This window comes from Microtus pennsylvanicus, chromosome 5 (genome assembly GCF_037038515.1).
Source record: "Microtus pennsylvanicus isolate mMicPen1 chromosome 5, mMicPen1.hap1, whole genome shotgun sequence".
Taxonomy (NCBI): Eukaryota; Metazoa; Chordata; class Mammalia; order Rodentia; family Cricetidae; genus Microtus; species Microtus pennsylvanicus.
The window spans coordinates 60,102,033-60,122,005 of NC_134583.1; the positions used below are offsets into that span (position 1 = coordinate 60,102,033).

The following is a 19,973-nucleotide window of genomic DNA, read 5'->3' on the forward strand; positions in this document are numbered from 1 at the left end:
TTCACTATGAGACCCCGCCTCAATAAATAAAATGACAAAGAATCTCCAACACCAAATGTCAACCTCTGGCCCCCATATGTACACACAGCCATAAGCAAACATGGATGCACACTCTCGTGCACACACACAGGAGTATCTACTAGCGTACACACATGAACATACACACTTACATGTCCTACAGGGTGTAGGACACTAGCTAACGTAAATGTTCCATTATCTGCAGGGGTAAATTCGTCTTCTGGGGATTTTCTAGGAGGGGCTGTTGCCATGGAGATGGAATCACGAGGGGGCTCTCCCATCTGTTTATCTACCACTGGTTTCCAGTCTCCCCTATCATATGCCAAAGCCAACAGGTTCTGGAGGTGGTGGGAAGGAGACAAGCTTTTGAATGGGAACTGGAGCCCTGAGCGTGAGCCTCACAGTCAAGGTTGAACCAGGCCAGTGACCCTGAAACCAGCCCTGGCTATTAAGTAGTCAGAGCCAAGGCTGCCAGAGACCACACACTGGGCCTTCTCCAGGGAGGTAGAATCCCTTCCCTTTGGTCCCCCCATAGGGATGGAAAACAAAATGTCCCAAACTGCCCTGAAACCCTTCTGAACAGCCTCCCTTAGCCCTGCAGCTAAGAGCAAGGTTCCAAAGAGATCATTCTTCCTGCCGCAACAGTGCAGGAGGGCAGAATTTGAACCAGCATACACACACACAAAAGGACAAAATGACAAAATGAGCAGGTGTGTGTGTATGGGGGTGGGGGGCTCCCAGCATAGGTCACAGCTCAGGACCCGGCTGAATACCTGCAGCAGTTCACACTCTCCTCAGATTCCAAGGTCTCAGCGGGAGGGTGGGCCAGTAGAACTTGTGACAACGGTGTTACCTAACCTCTGCAAACCTCAGTCTCCTCCTCGGTAAGGCAGAGATGGTTGTGCTGCTTGAACGAGATCCACGGGAAAAGCCCTTTGCCCATAGGAAGCAGGAGGTGCTTGCTCAAGAGTCCCATTGTCCTGTTGGGACTGTGAAGGCAATGAGGTCAAGCCGCCCGATCAGCGGCTTCATGGAATCTACAGACCAAGCTAGGAATCCATATTTTCCCCCCAGCTCCTGACCTCAGGCCTTACAACTATACCCCAGTCCTGGCCCCATGTCTGGCAGAAGTCCAGATTGAGTCTGGAAGCCAATCTCTCTTGAGCCCCAGCATTTCACTCTGTCCCAGCCCACTCCTCTGGAGCTGAGGTGTTTCCTGCTTGGCTGGGTTAAACTGTTACAAGGTTTCCTGACACTAAACTCTTTCCCAGACCCAAACTGTCTCTGCCTCCCTCCGATATCTTTTCCAAGTCAGACAGTGTCATCATTTTCATTACCCCGGGCTGCCTAGACACTGCCCTCTTTGGGGCTCTCAACTTTACCGACCCTCTAAGGTTAGTAACTTAGTGCAGCAGGAACGTCAGCCCTGTGAGCCATGAATATGCAAAGCAGCTGCGAGCCGGTAAATAAAAGCAATCATTTAAATGCAAATTGCAGCCTAGGCTGCCTGAACCTCCTTCTCTGGGTGCAGTTCTGAGGCGAGAGCGTGACTAACTCGGAATCCCCAGTTAGCTCAAAACTGAAATGCGACACAGGTCTTGGACCCTGGGTGGGGGGCTCCCTAGGGTAGATAAGACCAGTCTAGAAGTAAGAGGTGGATCTTTAAAAACTCAAGTCACTCCTCCAATTAGCTCACAAGACTCTCTCGGGCTCAGAGCATTTGACCCAGGCTGGATCCATAGCGATCCTTAGCCGGGACTCCCTGCACCACACAGCATCCCTGCCAGCGGAAGGAAGGGAGCTGCTTGCCGTCTGTCTCCTTGTGGAGGTCAAGGGAACTTTTAAAAATCACACCCCGTGGCCTCCTGCTGAGAACCCTCCAAGGATCCAGTGGCCCCGAACAGAATAAATTCTAAATGCCTTTTCATGACTCCAGAGACCAGGATCTGTCTAGCGCCTCTGGTCCCCACTCGCCTATCCACAAATCCGCCCCCACACTGGCTACAATGGTCTTTGTGTCTCTTCCTCCAAGCTCATTCCCACCTCCAAGCTTCTGCAGCCTGGATGCCCTTTGCCCCCAAATCGCCCTCTAAATGGAGCCCCCCCCCCCCTCCGCTGGGGTCCACTCAAAAATGCCATTCCGCAGATGTCGCCTCACACACCACAAGCCCTGTTCACTTCATTTTCCAGGCAGCCCTGTCCCAGCAGGTGTTATATGGGGTGGTGTTTACTTGCTCAATTAGCGTTTCTTCATCCACTTCTCTGCGGTCTCGCGTCCCCGCTCCCGCCCCAATCTTGATCTATTCATTTTATACAAGTTATTTCTTCAGCACTCGGTTGTGTCCACCACATGTATTGAAAAGCAAGCAAGCAAACAAACAAATCCAGCAAGGATTAGAGTCTGTATAAAGAAAGCTCTCTTCTTACTGCCCGGGTCCCAAACTGCAACCCCTTCCCCTCCCATCTTTCCTCCTTCCAACTCAGCTGGCCCTTTTCAGACGTAGAAGCAAGGGATCAGGCAAACAATGTTCACAGTCGAGATAGAAAACTAGCCGGGAGGAGGATTTCCAACCAACAGATGCCAATTTGCATTCTATTTACATGCTATTTGCATGTAGTTTAACTCCAAGTGTGGTTATTCCCAAAGCCCCGAGAGCCCACCGAAGAAACTTAGGAAGTAACGTTCTAAGTACTGCGGTGGTGGCGGGTATGTTTAGCCTCTCACGCATTCTCTGGTCTTTGTGGGGACCCCCAGAGCTTTCTGGACGCTGCTCAGGTGCCCCCACCCCGGCGCACTCGGGCGGCCGACGCGGCGCGTGTGCTGGGGCCCCAGGCGGGGACGGTGGTGCCCGCCACACTCCCGGGGCCTTTGTCCCTGTTCCAAAGAGCCGCCCCCTTGGCGAACAGAAGAAGGGGGCGGGGGGGGGGGAACAGGCTAGGCCTGGGTCTGGCGGAGCAGGAACAGGGGGACGAGCCCTATGTTCTGGGGCGTCCTCTGGGACAAGGTCGGTGGGCTGATCCAAAGCTTTTAACCAGCTACCTCTCGCTAAGGCGGGGTGCGGGCTCCTCTTCTGGGCTTGCCTCTCCCACCCGGTCCTCTAAATGTGTGGGATCCTTGTGCAGTCCCCCAGAAAGAGGGGTCGCTGCACCGGGTAGTCCTTACCTCTAGCCAGGCTGCCTCCCTTAGAGGCCCAAGTGCCCCCGCCTGGGACAGAAATTCTCCCCCTTAACCGTATGCAGCCGCCCCTGGATTTCCAGCCTACTATTTGTTTCCCAGCCCCAGATTTCCTCCCTGTGGTGCCCACCCTCTTGCGCCCTTTTCCAAGAGTGCGCGGCCACTGCGGGTTGCAAGTTGGGTCCCCCAGACCCTGCGGCAGGTGAGGTTGCACGTCCCCAAAGGCCGGCCCTTTCCCCAGGCCAAGTCTGCGTAGTTCATGGCCAGCACCCCCGCCCCGCTCCCCGCCTGGACCCTGAAACCTGACTGCGACGCCTCTCGCAGGAGTCACTAGCACAGGGTCGGACTCCCCTTTACTCCCAACTGCCTGTCGTCTGTCGTCACCCCAGACCCTACTCAGAGCTTTGGCTCTCTATCTGGTCCATGGACACCCCCACCCCCCTCAGATAAAGGTCCCCAAACCCTTGCTCTCGGTCAGCCTTCTGCGGCCCCTCTCCCACCGCACTGTGGCACCCCTCACCCGAACACCCACAGCTCTCCATGCAGATGTACCCCGAGGGGGGAGAACAGAAAAAGCATGAGCCTCGGATCCCCTCCGGGTCTTCACAAGCCCACGGCGGGAAAAGTTTCTGGGGTCCTTGCAGCGCCCTCCCCGCGCCCGCGCTGCTTGGCACTTACCGACCCTCGCGGCCCCGCAGCGCCGACGCTCTTGCTGGCCCTGGGCCCGAGTCACATCTCTGCAGCGCGCCCGCGGCCCCCGCTCCGCGCACGCCCGCCAGCCGAGCCCGCCTCACTGCACCGTCCTTTCGAGCCGCGGCAGCGCGAGGCGCCCCCTGGCCCGGCCCGTGCTGCAGCAGCCGAAGCCCCGCCTCTCTGGTAGGCCCCGCCCACCAGGTCCCTCCCCGGCCGGGTCTGCGGCTCTGCTCTGCTTTGCTCTGCTCAGGACCAGCCGCAGGCAGCCCGCAACCCCAGTCTCCCGGCTTGTTCTGACTGCAGAAACGTCTTCCACCTCCAAACAAACCTCCGGTGTCCCCAATTAGAAGTCATCGTCTCCCTGGTAAGAGTCCAGTCGTTCAATTGCCCAGGTTGATCTGTGTGCAGAAATATTCTCACTCAGCCACATATAACACAATATTCCCACGGGGGTCGTAGAGGGGCACTCGCCACACATACCGGAAGAGAGTCCTGAGCTCAGATTCTCAGAGATTGCACGCGTTTTAAAGTCACCAAAGCCTCGGTATGATGCAGGTCCCCACCGGTCACATTCCGCGCCTTCCACCCCGCTCCAGCCCTCCCTTTTTTCATTGCGCACACTGAATCCAGGACCGGTATCCTCGGCAATCCCAAACATGAACCTCACCACGGTGACCCACTCACGTGGGTCCGTGTTCACGATCGCCACCGTCTCTCACACTTCATTCACGTAGGCACATACCCGCCACTCTCCCAGGCACACATACCCAGAGAAAGCCCAGTCTCTGTGCGTGACCTGATGCTCAGGGCAGTTAATGCCGGTGCCCACAAGGCAGGCGTGGGATTTGCATGGAAGGGGGGGGCTATAGAACATCCCCACCCGGCTGTCTGAGGTCAGCACTGCCTAGGCTAGGCCTTGGGGGACGCGCTTTAGCATCCTATGCAGCAGCAAGCTGGCAGTCTCAGGCCGTCGTCGCTCACCTTTTCTCCCACCTTTGGTCTTTAGGTGAGGCCGCCCATTCTAAGCCCAGTGATGTTGACGCCAAGACGCGACCCCTCTCCCTCTGGAATGGGAACAGAAAGGTGGCTGCAGAAATAACGCTCCTCTTAGAAGTAGTCGTAGCCCCTGTGTCTGGGGATTATGAACTTTTCGAATACCCGCATTTCTTCTCGCCAGTCTCAGAAAGTCCCCTATCCTGCTCTTCAAGTCGGTTTTCTCTGGGTCAGGCAATGTGGCTTGGCCACACGTCTCAGTGAATACCTTTTTTTTTAAAGGACACATGTAGGGGGCTTATTTATAGGGCAGAGCCCTCCCCCCAAGTTTACAGAGGTGTCCCCTTGCCAAGAACAGTACTTGGTACACAGTAGGCGCTCATTAAATGTTTTGCAGTACAAGGGTTTACTAAGCCTGTCCTGGTCAGGCTGAGGAACTGGAACGTGGATGGACACTGCCTCCTGGTGGTGCTTAGTGGAACTGGCACCGACAGCTTCTAAACGTTGCTACATGTTCCTTCTCTGTAAAACCCAGATTGGAGCAGAAGGAGAGAGAGCACTAGCAAGGAACTCAGGACCGCGAGGGGTGTACCCACACACTGAGACAATGGGGATGTTCTATCGGGAACCCACCAAGGCCAGCTGGCCTGGGTCTGAAAAAGCATGGGATAAAACCGGACTTGCTGAACATAGCGGACAATGAGGACTACTGAGAACTCAAGAACAATGGCAAAGGGTTTTTGATCCTACTGCACGTACTGGCTTTGGGGGAGTCTAGGCAGTTTGGATGCTCACCTTACTAGACCTGGATGGAAGTGGGTGGTCCTTGGACTTCCCACAGGTCAAGGAACCCTGATTGCTCTTTGGGCTGACGAGGGAGGGGGACTTGATCGGAGGAGGGGGAGGGAAATAGGAGGCTGTGGCGGGGAGGAGGCAGAAATCTTTAATAAATAAATAAAACCCAGATTGTATTAATACGTGTTTGCTGGTGTATGCCTGGAACACATTGTAAAGTTCTTCTCATAGGTGCCTGGCCTTAGAAAGCCCAGTTCAGTGTGGGATGAACAACATCTGGTTTCATGGCCCAGTGGTCCAGTTGGTGTCATTTATAATGTCCAGTAGCATACCAGAGGAGCCTCAAGTTCCCAGAGAGATTGCTGGATCTACCGCCTTGAAGAGAACAGCTCTGGGGGCACTGGGACCTCCTAAGAGTGAAGTCTGTCTAGAGAAGTGGTTCTCAACCTTCCTGATACTGTGACCCCTTAATACCGCATGTTGCGGTGACCCCCAACCATAAAATCATTTGCGTTGCTACTCCATCACTGTAATTTTTCTGCTGTTGTGAATTGTAATGTAAATCTCTGATATGCAGGATATCAGGTACACAGCTGCTGTGAAGGGATTGTTTCAACCCCAAAGGGTCACAATCCGCAGGTTGAGAACCACTGGGCTAGGGAGTTAGGCTCTCAAATGCTCGGCCCACTGCAGGCTCATCAAACAAATGCACTCACTCATAAGTGGCTTTTAGACATAAAGCAAAGAAAACCAGCCTACAGTTCACAAGCCCAGAGAACCTAGACAACAAAGAGGACCAAAAGAGAGACATACATGGATCTAATCTTCATGGGAACTAGAAAAAGACAAGATCTCCTGAGTAAATTGAGAGCACGGGGACCATGGGAGAGGGTAGAAGGGGAGGGGAGAGGAGAGGAAGGGAGGGGAGAAAAATGTATAGCTCAATAAGAACAATAAAAAAGATGTATTCAGTTAAACATATAAAATGTTAATCATATAAAAATAAATAACCCCAAAACCAAGTAGAAAAGGGCTGGGGCCTTCCCAGGAACACTCAGTCTGTGAGGTTTTGTCTGTTGGTGTGTCCCACCAGACTGAGCCCAAGTCCGCTCTGTCCGGGCCTTGAGCACATTCCCGTGGACTACTACCACCGTGCAACTGAGCTTTCAGTTTTAATCTATTTTTGTGTCACATGAGCAGTACGTGGCTAGTGGCTATAGATGCACAGGGCATCTCCGTGCAGAAGCGTTCCTCAAGGAGCTGTACCTCAGGGATGGGGAGCTTGCCTAACATGCAGGAAGTCCCAGGTTTGATCCCCGGCACTGCATAAGCACCCAGGAGACGGGAGCAGGAGGATCTGAGATTCAAAGTTACCCTCAGTGACATAGCTACATAGAGGAGAGTTAGACTCTGTCTCCGGGGCGTGGGGTGTGGGCACTTCATGTGCCATGTTCATCCTTGTCCCATGTTCATCTGTGCTAGTCTCCCCACACCGGGAGAGGCACGTCTCACCAAGCATTTGTTGAGTGCAAGAATAATTAAAGTCCAGCCTTGCCTTCCTGCGTAAGGCCTGTTCGTCTTGTGCCAAGGCATTGAGCATGCTCTTTACTCTGCAAGTCAGTAGATCACCTCCCAGATGGGTTTGTGGCTCGTGGCTGCGAAGTCCTCCATCTATTTCCTGTGGACATTTTGCTTTATCCATAGGATTTCTGGAATTGTCTGTGTCTTGCGTGTGACAAGCAGAGGCTTAGAAAGCTGGGGGCTTCCTAGAAGTCTGAGTGGTGCTTGGGGCAGAGGCAGGACTCTAATCTAGCTAGCTATGTTTCACTCTCTTGCAGGTGATATTTCTGGAAACATCAAGACGCTCCGTGGATAAGTGTCTTAAAGGTGGGGTGGGATTGCGAGATGTTTTCAGGGTCTTTTATGTTCGGATGAGAAGCGTCCTCACAATTCCTACATGTTTCCCTGTTGTTTGTGCTCATTGGAGGAAGATATGGAACCTTAGAAGGTTTTCCCTGATGGAGGAAGATGGGGGTCAGATTTGAGAGCTTACAGTCTCACCCCACTTTCGGTTTGTCCCCTCTGCTTCCTGTGTACAGTTGAGATAGGATCCCTAAGCTTCCTGGTCTCGTGGCTACGCCCTTCCCACCTTCCCATCCTCTGGAACCAGAAGCCAAACAAACTGCTTTTCTTTAAGTCTCTTGGTCATGGTATTTTATCAAAGCAATAGAAAAATAATTAATTCAGTGCCCCTGTAATTATTCTGGACATAGGACTGCAATATCTGTTAAATACTGGAGTCTGTGCTGATGTGGGATTCCCCTCTGTATGGTATGAATATGTTTTATTACCATTGCTTAATAAATATGCTTTGGCCTATGGAAGGGCAGAATATAGGTAGGCAGGAAAACTAAACTGAATGCAGGGAGAAAGAAGGCAGAGGCAGGCAGACGCCAAGGAGAAAGATGCCAGAAACTTACCGGTAAGCAACAGCTTTGTGGCAATACACAGATGAATAGAAATGGGTTAATTTAAGACATAAGAGCTAGCTAGGCATATTTTTGAGCCATTGGCCAGTGTTGTAATTAATATAGTTTTTATGTGATTATCCAGGTCTGGGCAGCCGGGACACCAAAGCACAGTCTCTGTTTGCACTGTGCCAGGCACTGCTGGAGGCTTAAGACTGGACGTGAGATCTGGCTCTTGGGTTACCACATTTTTAAAGGAGGCTACTTGTATGGAGACCTTCTACTGCAGGCCTGCAGGGAACCCTGGCTGGGTAAAAAGAAGCCCAGGTTGGCCGGGGACTTCAACACTTGATTTTGGGCCCTGGAGTAGAAATGGACCACTTCCTGTCATGCTTATCTCTAGATTCAGCTTTGGAGTGAGCAACCAGGAGCACCAACCAAGCAGACCAGAGATACATCAGTAGATACGATGATGCTACTGTTCCACTGTTTTGTGCCCATGACAGACATCATCAATTGATGCACTTTTCCATCGGTTCTTTTGCCTTTGGCCTATGGCTTTTGCCACACATTACATATTAGACGATTTAATTACCCCAGTAAGATGGCCCCAGCGATCTCCACAAATGACTTGCAGTCATTGTACAGCAACTAATTACGTTGGCTCTCCTGTGTCAACTCTCATATGTCCACAAAATGGACATATGAGCAAACTGATCATGGCCTTGTGGTCCCCTGTGATGCCACCATGGGGACTTTTACCAATACCCTGAAGCTGCCAGGAAACATTTAAATGGACATGAAAATTGCTGTGGCCCAAATAATCAGGATTTAGCTAGCATCCAAGGAGTTGTGGGTGCTCTAAGAGTTATTTTATTGCTATTTATATTAACTCTTTCCAGTCTCCTGGTTTGCAACCTTCATGGTCATAAAATGGTTACCATAGCACTAAGCACCGAGGGTTTGCACAACAGTTTCCATCCTCGAGAATGGTGCTGAGGGTGGAAAGGCTCATTAAGAAAAAAAAATCATTTCTATATCTGCCCCCACCCCTCCCAAACCAGGCATAAGATTCTCCTTATATATATATTTATATTTATATTATATATTCCCCTTCTATTTCCTTGATCCTATGGGGATTACCTAGCTTTCTGATCCTGCACAGGGGGCCAGAGGAGAGCACCTGACATACGTGATCTACCTTTTCATTTTTTCTGGGACAGGATTTCCTGTAGCAAGGCTGGCTTTGAACTCCTGATTTTCCTGCCTCTATCATCTTCAGAGTCCCACCCCACTACTCATGGAAATGGCTTCAGGCTTCTGAGTATCACAGCAGCTCAGAGAGAGTGGACCCAGCCCGGGGCCAGGGCAGCACACGTGGGCCCCTCCCCATAGCTCAGAGAGAACAAACCCAACTGGGGGCCCAAGCGGCACACACATGGGCCGCTCCTTCCTCCATGGAAGGACCCTAGGTCTCAGCCTTTATGACTCTCTATCTCAGTAGATCTTAACATTTACCCTTCCGCCTCCAGATGGCACCTTGCTGTGCCTCCTGAACAAAGGATCTGTTTGGCCTTGAAGGGGACCTCAAGTCACCACCTTTGTATAAAAACAAAGAACTGTTGGAATTGTGGCAATTCTGGATTATTTGTTTATGTATTTATTTAGAGACAAGGCTTCCTGTAGCCCAGGCTGACCTCACTTTGTTATGGGGCAGAGGGTGACCTTCAACTCCTGATCCTCCTGCCTCTACCTCCCTTGTGCTGGAGCTACAAGGATGAATCACCCCAACTTAGGTCATTTATTTATAGACCTCAGTGGGGATTTCAGAAGTCTCAGACTGTCTGTACTCATCCAGTTATCAAGTTCACAGTGGCGTCCGGCTTCAAGGTCAAGAGAAGCCAGGGGTGGGGCCAGGACTCCAGCCTGACTCCTTACACCTGGACAACATTCCTTCTTCTGTGCCCAGGCACCTCATCCAGTGACCTGCATCTGAATCACCTGGGGGTCTTGGCTAAACACACGCTCTGTCTGAGAGTTATGGAGCCAGTTCTGAACTGGAGCCCTAACATGGGCTGCAGGTACCATGACCACACCTGGAGTAGCAAGGCCAGAGACCAGCTGTTTTCAACACCAACTGCTCAATAGAACCTCCTGGCTTACAGTGCTGGCTTACAGCGCTGGGAGATGACCCAGGGCATAAAGTTCTTGCTTTATAAGCATGAGGACCTGTGTTCAGAGAAATACACACAGCTAGATGTGTGTATGTGTGTGTGTGTGTGTGGGGGGCACGTGTCAGGAGACCAGACCACCTTTCTGCTGCGGGGAGAGGGAGGTGGAGACAAGCGTTCTTGGAAACTCTGGGCCAGTGAGCCTGGTGTCCAGCAGTAGCAAACCAGAGCCCCTATTTCAAACAAGGCAGAAGGCTAGAATGGATCCCCGAGGTTGCCCTCTGAATTCCACATGTACTCCATGATGGGTGCGAACCTCTCCCCCCACATAGACGCCTCCCCACCGTACACTTGCACACAATGATTGTGTGTGTGTGTATGAAGACACTATATATGTAAACAAGAATATATGTTATTCTTTAACTACACACACACACACACACATGTATATACATACCTACAGAAGAATATCTGGCTCTTCCTGGACCTGTTTGAATCACTGGGTTTGTCTTCTACCCTCAGGTCAATCTCAGGATGGAATCAGGCTGAGATTGCTCAGCCAGATGAGAGAACCATCTGGAGAATCTGGGGACCCACACTCCAGGACTGAGGAGCCTTACAGAAGGGGTTTTCCTGTGTCTGTATGGTAGGGTCCCATGAGAGCCTTGGAAGCTGGGGAGAGTAGATGCCTAGGGCTGTGAACCCCCTAAGGCCAAGCAGTATCCAGCAGGCGGCCATGAGAGCTGTGGGCCAAGACAGCAGGACTGATGCCCAGACTTTCTCCCGTACCCAGGAACGGGCGAGCACAACGTGGAATGATGGTAACACCCTCGGTTTTGTCTCCCCTCTTCTTCCTTTCTCCATGGCACCAGGTGGTTTCCATAGTGGCCTGGAGACCTTTGACCCTTCCCTCCCAGCCCCTTCTCTGTGCAGCGCATGACCAGCCTCTCAGGACGCCAGGACGCAGCTGTCTTCTTATAAGGCAGATGGTTGTGTTCCTCATGCATGGTTTTCTGTGTTGGGAAATGCAATTACTTTTCATAAAAAAAGGCTCATGTTAGCATGTATTTGGCTTATTGTTCTCAAATGAATGAATTTTGAAAATTCCTTGGCTTCAATTTGAAGTAAGATAAATATCGGCTACCTACCAATATTACCTGCTCTAAGTTCTTTTAATTAAAACAATATCTCTGCCTTTCCTTCCTTTTTCCCTTTCTTCCACTCTCCCTTCCTCTTCCATCTCCTCCTGTCCCTCTTCCTCCTGCTCTTTCTCCTCCTTCTCTCTTCCTCCTGACAACCACTGTCCACTCGACTGCACCACTGGCTTATAGCTCCTTTGGGGTAGGGTTTTGCTAAGTAGCCCAGGGTGGCTAAGTAGCCCAGGGTGGCTAAGTAGCCCAGGCTGACCTTTGAGTACCATCCTGCTGCTTCAGCCTCCTGTGGGCTGGGCTTCCAGGTGTGCACCATCCTTCTGATTTCTGTGTGTTTTCAAGTGTAAAAGTCTCTGAGCTCATACAATCTGAGACTCCTGCTCATGGTACACTCTCCTAGAGAACTTCTTACAGAGAAGAAGAGCAGCTCCAGAGTGCCGGGTCCCCAGTGAGAAAGGCCTCCACCCCAAGGATCAAGATGCCGCCATTTCCCCACGCAGCTAAAGTCAAAGTCTCAGGAAGGGATAGTTATCAGAAAGTCCTGGAGTCTCCCTGATGAGAGGCCACAGTCCAGGACCCCTCATGCAGACAAGGTTTTGAGGTCCCTGGAGCCTGCCCCAAAGCAGCCTCACTGCTGAGAGGACTGGCCAGTCTTCCCACCCTAGTCCCCCTCCTTCCTCTCCCATTCCTCCCTTGCTGCCTCTCCCCTCTTGTCCTTATCCTCCTTCCCATCCCTCCCTCCCCTCCTCCTCTCCTATTTCCCCCTTCTCCATCTCCTCTCCCTCTCTTTCTCCTCCCTCTTCCTCCCCAACCTCTTCTACCATGCTTCTCGCTGAAGGCTTGGCCCAGCCAGCTGTGAAAGATCGGATGAGACAGGCATAGCCGGGATGGGAGCTCTGAGGGGGACCTGGGAGCCCGAGGTGACTCAGTTACATAAGGGCCCCCAGGGATAGGGGGCAGTTATGTAACGGGGACAGGAGGGCAAGGAGGTGCAGTCGGGGCAAAGGAAGGAGCTGGAGGACTTAGCTGGGGCTAGAGCGAGGGCATGTCTATCACTGGCCAGGCAGCTGCCTTGCAAGACAAAACTAAGATGGGCCATAGGGTCATGCTCTGTCTCATCATATCCCCACCACCCACACAGATTCTGTGTTTTTCTCTTCTGGCCCCACTGGTGCACGGTGCTGGAGAGCTTTGGTTTGTTTTTACCGAACTCCTTGACAGCTTAAAGAACTGGTTTCTGTTGCTTGCCCAGACTCTTGCGTATTATAGGACTCTTTCCTGCCTAATACCAGAATGGCTAGAGGGTCTGGAAACCCTCAGGTGTATGGGAGGTGCTTGAGGCATCCGACCCAGAGGGCAAGCAGCCCAAAAGGCTACTCCTACCTCTGTCTCTGCTGTCACAGGAAATTGATGTCCCGGGAGTCAATCAGCAGACACTGCCGAGGCACTATCCTAGACGCCAGGGATGCCACTGAAAACAGTGTATTTGTGCTATTCCCTGAGCTAGTGTGTCTGGACACATGACGGGTGGAGTGGGAGGATGTGCCATTGGGCTGGGATGGGTGACGAGTTTGTGGTCACGGGTGGGCTGTGGAAAAGTATTGGTATCACTGCCACAAAAGGGATTTCAAAGCTGGTACGGGCTGTGGGGAGGTGTCTCTGGTGTTTGCTGACCAGGAGACAAGATGGTGGCTTCCCTGCCTGCACTGGGAGTGACTGTGTCTCAGGACGAGCAGCAGAGGCTGTGAGGAATCGGGAGCAGGCCTTGTCTCTGAAGCGGCTGAGCACTGGTCTCATTTGCCTCTGTGCCAAAGCCTGGCCCCACTTCACTGACGACAGACACCAGCTATCTTCAGGGTGGTCGGCACCTGTGCCTGCCCCCCATCCTCTCTTGTCCTCCTCCACCCTACTCTTCATTCACTGGTGTTAGCCTAAGCTAAAGTGGCCCCACTATTCCAGGCCTCTCCCCGCAACACACACACCAAGGTCTTACATCCCTGGCCTCAGAATCACTCTGTAGTTGAGGGTGGCTTTGAACTTCTGATCCTTCTGCTTCTTCATGACAGAGGGTGCCGCCATGACAGAGGGCGCCGCCATGACAGAGGGTGCCGCCATGGACAGTGCATGTGTTGTCGAGAACTGGACTCCAGAGGAACTCCACCAACCACGCTGCACCCCCCGAGGTTTCCTTACAGAAACCCTACACACCTATCTATCTATCTATCTATCTATCTATCTATCTATCTATCTATCTATCTATCTATCTATCTATCTATCTATTTTTTTCATTTTGAGACAGGATTTTGCCATGTAGTCCTTGCTGGCCCTGAATTTGTATTCTTCGTGACTAGCCTCCAAAGTGCTAAGATTATAGGTGTGTGCTGCCTTGCCCGGCTAGTGCAACAAACTTCCATACACGGACTTTGTGGAGACCAGGCCATCCCTCCTGTCAGGAGGTAGAATCAGTTTCCAGAAACCTGGGATTCCCTGTAGCCTTTGGAATGCTTTGTGTGACTTCCACAGCTGCACCTTAGACCCCTGTGTCTTCTGCTTTCACAAGTTTGGAACACCAGCTCTTGGATCCTAGATTTTTTTTTTTAAGAGTTGCAGTCAACAGTCCCACTGAGCCCGTGACATCTGACAGTATGTGTGAGCCACTGGGCACCCAGGCAACTGAACCTTCAGTGAGTCCAATTCCTGTTGCATGGAGCAGAATTTTCTGCTGAGCCCTGCCAGCCCAGAGAATCAGGAGGCAGGAGACTTTGCTGTTATTTTGTACCTAGCTTGTGAGCCCCGTTTGGGGTGCTACCTTTCTCTTCCTCTTGCTATTGTTGTAGTTGTTACTATAATTACAAGTGTGCTTTCATTAAACAAAATGATGGCACTCATTATGACATTTTTATACATGTTTATCACATGTTTTGTTCAGTCTGTGAGGCTGGCTGTCTCTGCAGACCCCTCTGGCACTGGGGGACTGGAGGACTCTGGACAGTTCCTGGTCCTAGACTATGTTGGGAGCCACCAAAGCTGGTTCTTGTCATCAATGAGGGAATGCAGAAGCAACAGAGTACTTGGACTTGCTAGCAGGAGTGAAGGCAAGCAGGCAAAAAGCAGTTTCCTTCTTCCTTGTCCTTTTATCTCTGCTGCCACCAGAAGGTGCCGCCACATTTAGGGTGAGTCTTCCTGCTTCACACAATCTGATCAAGAGAATCCCCCCTTGGTAAGAACACTGGCTTATGTTTGAGTTGATTCTAGATAGAGTCAAACTGACAGCTAAGATCAGCCATCACAGTGGGTGATTGGGCCGTAAAGAATAGAGTTCTTTGAGCAACTTTAGTGCCCTTCTAGAGGACACAGGACACAGTACCAAGGCAGTTATTTATGAACCAGCAAGTGGCCCTTCACTAGACATGGAATTTGCCTTAGTCTGAGGCAATAAATTCCTGTTCATAATTTCCCCACCTCAGGCATTTTGTTACAGCAACCTGAAAGGGACAAGACAAAGAGAATAGAATTCCTCCAAGTGTGGACTTTAGTAAAACCAGAGTCTGATTTTGAGTTTGGGGTTTAGGATGAGGTTGAGCTTTTCTTTAGAGAAGGGGTCTTCTGACACAGTAGGGCTGAGGCTGGGAGTCCCTTCTGACACAGTAGGGCTGAGGCTGGGAGTCCCTTCTGACACAGTAGGGCTGGGGTTGGGAGTCCCTTCTGACACAGTAGGGCTGAGGCTGGGAGTCCCTTCTGACACAGTAGGGCTGAGGCTGGGAGTCCCTTCTGACACAGTAGGGCTGAGGCTGGGAGTCCCTTCTGACACAGTAGGGCTGGGGCTGGGAGTCCCTTCTGACACAGTAGGGCTGGGGTTGGGAGTCCCTTCTGACACAGTAGGGCTGAGGCTGGGAGTCCCTTCTGACACAGTAGGGCTGGGGCTGGGAGTCCCTTCTGACACAGTAGGGCTGGGGTTGGGAGTCCCTTCTGACACAGTAGGGCTGAGGCTGGGAGTCCTTTCTGACACAGTAGGGCTGGGGCTGGGAGTCCTTTCTGACACAGTAGGGCTGGGGCTGGGAGTCCTTTCTGACACAGTAGGGCTGAGGCTGGGAGTCCCTTCTGACACAGTAGGGCTGGGGCTGGGAGTCCCTTTGCACTCAGCTTCTTAGGCAGATGAGTGTGGGTGTGGGCTGCCTCCCCAGCTCCAAGTACACAGTGGTGATGGTGGATGGTGGTGTACAAAGTGCTTTTCTATATTCTCCATTGTGGGCTGGTGTCAGAAACCGTTCTCATAAAACAGCAGATGACAATCAATAATCAAGGTATCAATCCACCAGGAAGAAATTCTCTGATGGGAGGATCTCATTTAAGCAAGGTTACGAGATGGCAGACCACAGAATGTCTTTTGCTTCGGCTGTCCCTTTATGTGTTTGTTGCTGCAACCTCTCTCTGATATCTGGCATGGTGTGAATGGATATAGGGAGACTCCCCACTGCCTGTAATCTAGTGTGTTTATCTCATGAATACATCCTGATCTACTGGGCATTTTTATCTGTGGATTGTCCAGGTGACTCCTCATTATTCTGTATTGTCTAGTTGATATTAATAATGTTAGTGTATATGGAGTTTTGATGAGTAAAAATGAATACAAAGAAATGCTATTCAAGTCAGGGGTTATAAGTTCTCCATAAGAGCTATCTTGGACCATAGCTCAGCCTGACATTAGGAAAAACAACTGTATTACCCCAGCTGCCAGATAGCTGTACACTATTAGCTGAGTTAAAACTTCAAAGTAGCTTTAAATTAAACCAGGCACCTTGCTAATGAGTTTTAAGATAAACTATTCCCAGAAAAAAACAGCCCAAGAACATATAACAAGCTGTCTGATCTGTTAACTAAGATAAAAAGTGCAAAGCAACCTAATTGCTATGCTAGTCTATCTTGTTAAGTCTGGTTGATAACTAGGGCAGTGATTAACTCTGCACACATTCCTAAACTCAGTTTCATGGCTTTTGTTCAGACATACCACAGGGAAAGATTCTCTCACTATCCAGGGCTACAAAAAATAATCTGACTTCTTAGCCCCAAGAAAGAGTTACCAGTTTCCCTTTTTATGTTCAAGGGTTGCACATAGAGCAAAAAGTACATTCTGAGATCTAAAATGCGGTATCTTGGGAAGTCAATCTGAGCTGATATTTAAGAGATTTACTGTAATCAAACCCCAACCAAAGAATTATGACTCTATCTCTGTAAACAGTCTCAAGTCTGAGAGAGCCCAGCTTTTACTACTGCTAATCACACAATGCTAGTTTAAAATGTTTATACACGTAGAAATACAGGATATAGCACACAATTTCCTTATTTTTCTAAACTCCTTACTAGTTTAGTTTTATAAAGCTTCCTCTATAGATAACTAAAAAGATAGATAAAAAGACTGACTCTCTTTGTGGCGCTGCCCGACAACGAGGGAGTTGGTTGAAAGTGCTTCTTCTTTACTCTTTGACAGGTTACCTCGATTTATTGCATGTGAGTTGTTGAGATGACTCTGTTGCTTATCACTTATTTAAGAAATGGAATGTGGCTTTCAAATGCAACTTCTCTCTTTCCTGAAAGATTTTGTGGGGCATATAAAAAGTTGTGGAGAACAAAGGAACAGTGGAACGTCATGAGAGGAACGTCATGAGAGCAGGAGCTAAAATGCGCTAGAAGGGTAGCATCATGCACGAGAGAATTAGAAAGGAAGCATCAAGACTAAAGATAGGGTTAGAAAGAGCACAGAAAGAACACAGGAAGAACATGGATGTATGGAGAATAAAGAAAGAAGCTATCAAGAGAGTGTATGGTATATTATTGTTTGACTCCCTTAGATAAAATAGTCTTAGTGTGTCGACTCCATGAATTTCTTTCACACCCTGGAGCAGTCGAGGAGCTGGCTCTCCATAGACTATGGAAGGCTGGAGATGTAGCTCAGTGGTAGAACATTTGCCTAGCATTCACAGACTTTGGATATCATTCCTTGTCCTAAACAAAATACAAATTGAATCTGTCAGATCCTCTGGTGCAGCGGATGAATTTCTTGATTCTAAAGAGAAAAAATCCTATTAAGTTTAATCTCTTCTATCAGCCCTTGCCTGATCTTCTGCCATGATTGGCTTTCTATTGCTGTGATAACACACTGTGACCCAAAGCAACCTGTGAAAGAAAGGGCTTGTTTCATCTTAGAACTCTCAGGTCACAATCCTTCCCTGAGGGAAGTTAAGTCAGAAACTCAAGACAGGAACCTGGAGGCAGGAGTTGAAGCAGAAACCATGGAGGAGTGCTGCTTACTGGCTTGCTTCCCATTGCTTGCTCAGATTATTGCTTTTTACAACCCAGGACTGCCAGTCAAAGAATGGCACCACCCGTAGTAAACTGAGCGCCCTCCCACACTAATCATTTGTCAAGAAAATGACCCAAAGGCTTGTGCACAGGCCAATCTGATGGAATTTTCTCAAATGAGGTTTCCCCTTCTTAGACTCTAGCTTGTGTTAAGTTGACACAAGACTAGGCAGCACAGCATCCTTATCCATTGGGTTACATGCTGGATGTGTAGGGCTGTCTCACATTCCCTCTGGTAGAAGGAAGTCCTGGGCAAAGGAAGACTACCTTTGCTCCTGGGGAGAGCAGAGTACCCTCCTCTGCCTCTTTTGGAGGTATTCTCCAGCACAGGGGTAAAGGAGATATGTGGTCAAGCAGATGGATGTGGGAGGTCATGGTGCCTGGACTGACCACCATACCCCACCAGTTTCATGAAATGTTCTTATGAAAGAGGACAGTTTGTATGCTGTTACCATATTCGTTATTCTTCCTGTTGCTGTGAACAAAACCAGACAAAAGCAACTTAAGAAAGGTTTGGCTCATGATTTAAAGGCTGCAGCCCATCATGGCAGGAAATCACAATGGCAGGAATGCCAGCAGTCTGTTGTAGAGATTCACCATGACTGAAATGCTTACAGTCCTTAGTGAGGAGTCACCATGACAGAAATGCCAGCAATCCATTGTGGGGAGTCACCATGATGGGAATGTTAGCAGTTCATCGTGCTGAGGAATCACAATGGTGGGAATGCCAGCAATCATCATGTTGGGGAGTCAAGATGGCAGGAAATCCAGCAGTCCATCATGGTTGGGAGTCACAATGGCAAGAATGCTGAGCCCCTGGTCACATCACATCTACAGTCAGGAAACAGAGACGGATGTTGGCATTCAACTCATTTTCTCCTCTTTATTCAGCCCAAGAACTCTGATCATTTTGTTCTTCTTTCCTGTTAAAACCTCTTTAGAAACACTTGGTAATCAGAGATCAGCCCAGGATGAGAAAGAAGATGAGCTGTCATTGATCATTGTATCTGGGTGATTTTGGCTTCTAACCAAATGCCATAGTCTGGAGCAGCTTAAACTACATTCTTACTGCCTTGTATAAAAGAAAGGAGGGGGAGAGGGAGAGGAAGAGAAAGGGGGAGGAAGGAAGAGAGAGAGAGAGAGAGAGAGAGAGAGAGAGAGAGAGAGAGAGAGAGAGAATGGACTGAATCCTCTGAAAAGCCATAATAACGTAATGTCAACTGTAAACATTATCAACATTATCATTCTTGTTTTATCACTAAAAATGTTCTTTAATCTGAGTGCTGATACAAGTTTTAGAAAAACGTAATAAAACAGATTACAGAGATATTCAAATTTAGACAGAGTAATTTAATGGAGAACCAGTTTCAATATTGTATTATAAGAATAGAGAGGAAGAGCCTGAGGTTTTCAAACAACCAACCTTAATAAATCCAGTAACCTTATAGGAATTGTCAAAATGGCAGAGGCTCTGTAAGAACTTAATGGACTCCTGTGCCAATGTTAGATTTAAGGAGATTCAAGGAAGCAATAGTCTCACATGGCATGCATTCACCTTTTGTGAAGCAAATGCTTGTGGTCAGTTTGTAATAGAATTATCACTAAAGACTGGGTAGAAATGGTTAAAGATGGGGGCTGGAGAGTTGGCTCAGAGGTTAAGAGCATTGCCTGCTCTTCCAAAGGTCCTGAGTTTAATTTCCAGCAACCACATGGTGGTTCACAGCCATCTGTAATGGGGTCTGGTGCTCTCTTCTGGCCTGCAGGCAAATGAGAATATTGTATACAGACAGAATTGTACACATAATAAATAAATATTTAAAAAGAAATGGTTAAAGGTGTATTAGAGCATGGTTCACAACTACAATAAAGTACCTGGTTCAGAGAAGAGGCTAAGGTTATTGAACAATGGAGTAAAGCTAGAGGTGTGGAAATCTCCCAAGATCAACTTCTCGGAGAAGGAGATTATGCTACTATAGAAAGGCAATCTGTATATGAAGACCACACTCTGGATTTATGCTGTGCAACAGCTTTGAGTGCTTGGGACAGAATTGGAGAAATAGGAAAGAAAACTGAGTTATTTACTAAAGTTATACAGGGCCCAAAGGAATCCTTTATGGATTTCTTAAAAAGACTGACTTCAGTGGTAAAC

At 49.5% G+C, this 19,973-nt stretch overlaps 1 protein-coding gene and 1 long non-coding RNA gene across 7 annotated transcripts in view; one reads left to right on the forward strand and one right to left on the reverse strand.

Moving 5' to 3' along the window:
* Gprc5b (G protein-coupled receptor class C group 5 member B) overlaps nucleotides 1-4,028 on the reverse strand; it is a 35,450-nt gene extending 31,422 nt beyond the window's left edge. For 2 of the 6 annotated variants that reach the window (XM_075972024.1, XM_075972023.1), the window contains exon 1: nucleotides 3,872-4,028. The gene's annotated coding sequence lies outside the window, so the exon portion shown is untranslated. The other 4 variants (XM_075972021.1, XR_012910597.1, XM_075972020.1 and 1 more) reach the window with 4 other exon arrangements.
* A 113-nt stretch (nucleotides 4,029-4,141) lies between these two features.
* Nucleotides 4,142-19,973, forward strand: part of LOC142849617 (uncharacterized) — a 94,158-nt gene continuing 78,326 nt past the window's right edge. The window contains exons 1-2 of the long non-coding RNA XR_012910598.1: nucleotides 4,142-4,250; nucleotides 4,893-5,139. This is a non-coding gene — a long non-coding RNA (uncharacterized LOC142849617). The remainder of the gene's footprint in view (nucleotides 4,251-4,892; nucleotides 5,140-19,973) is intronic.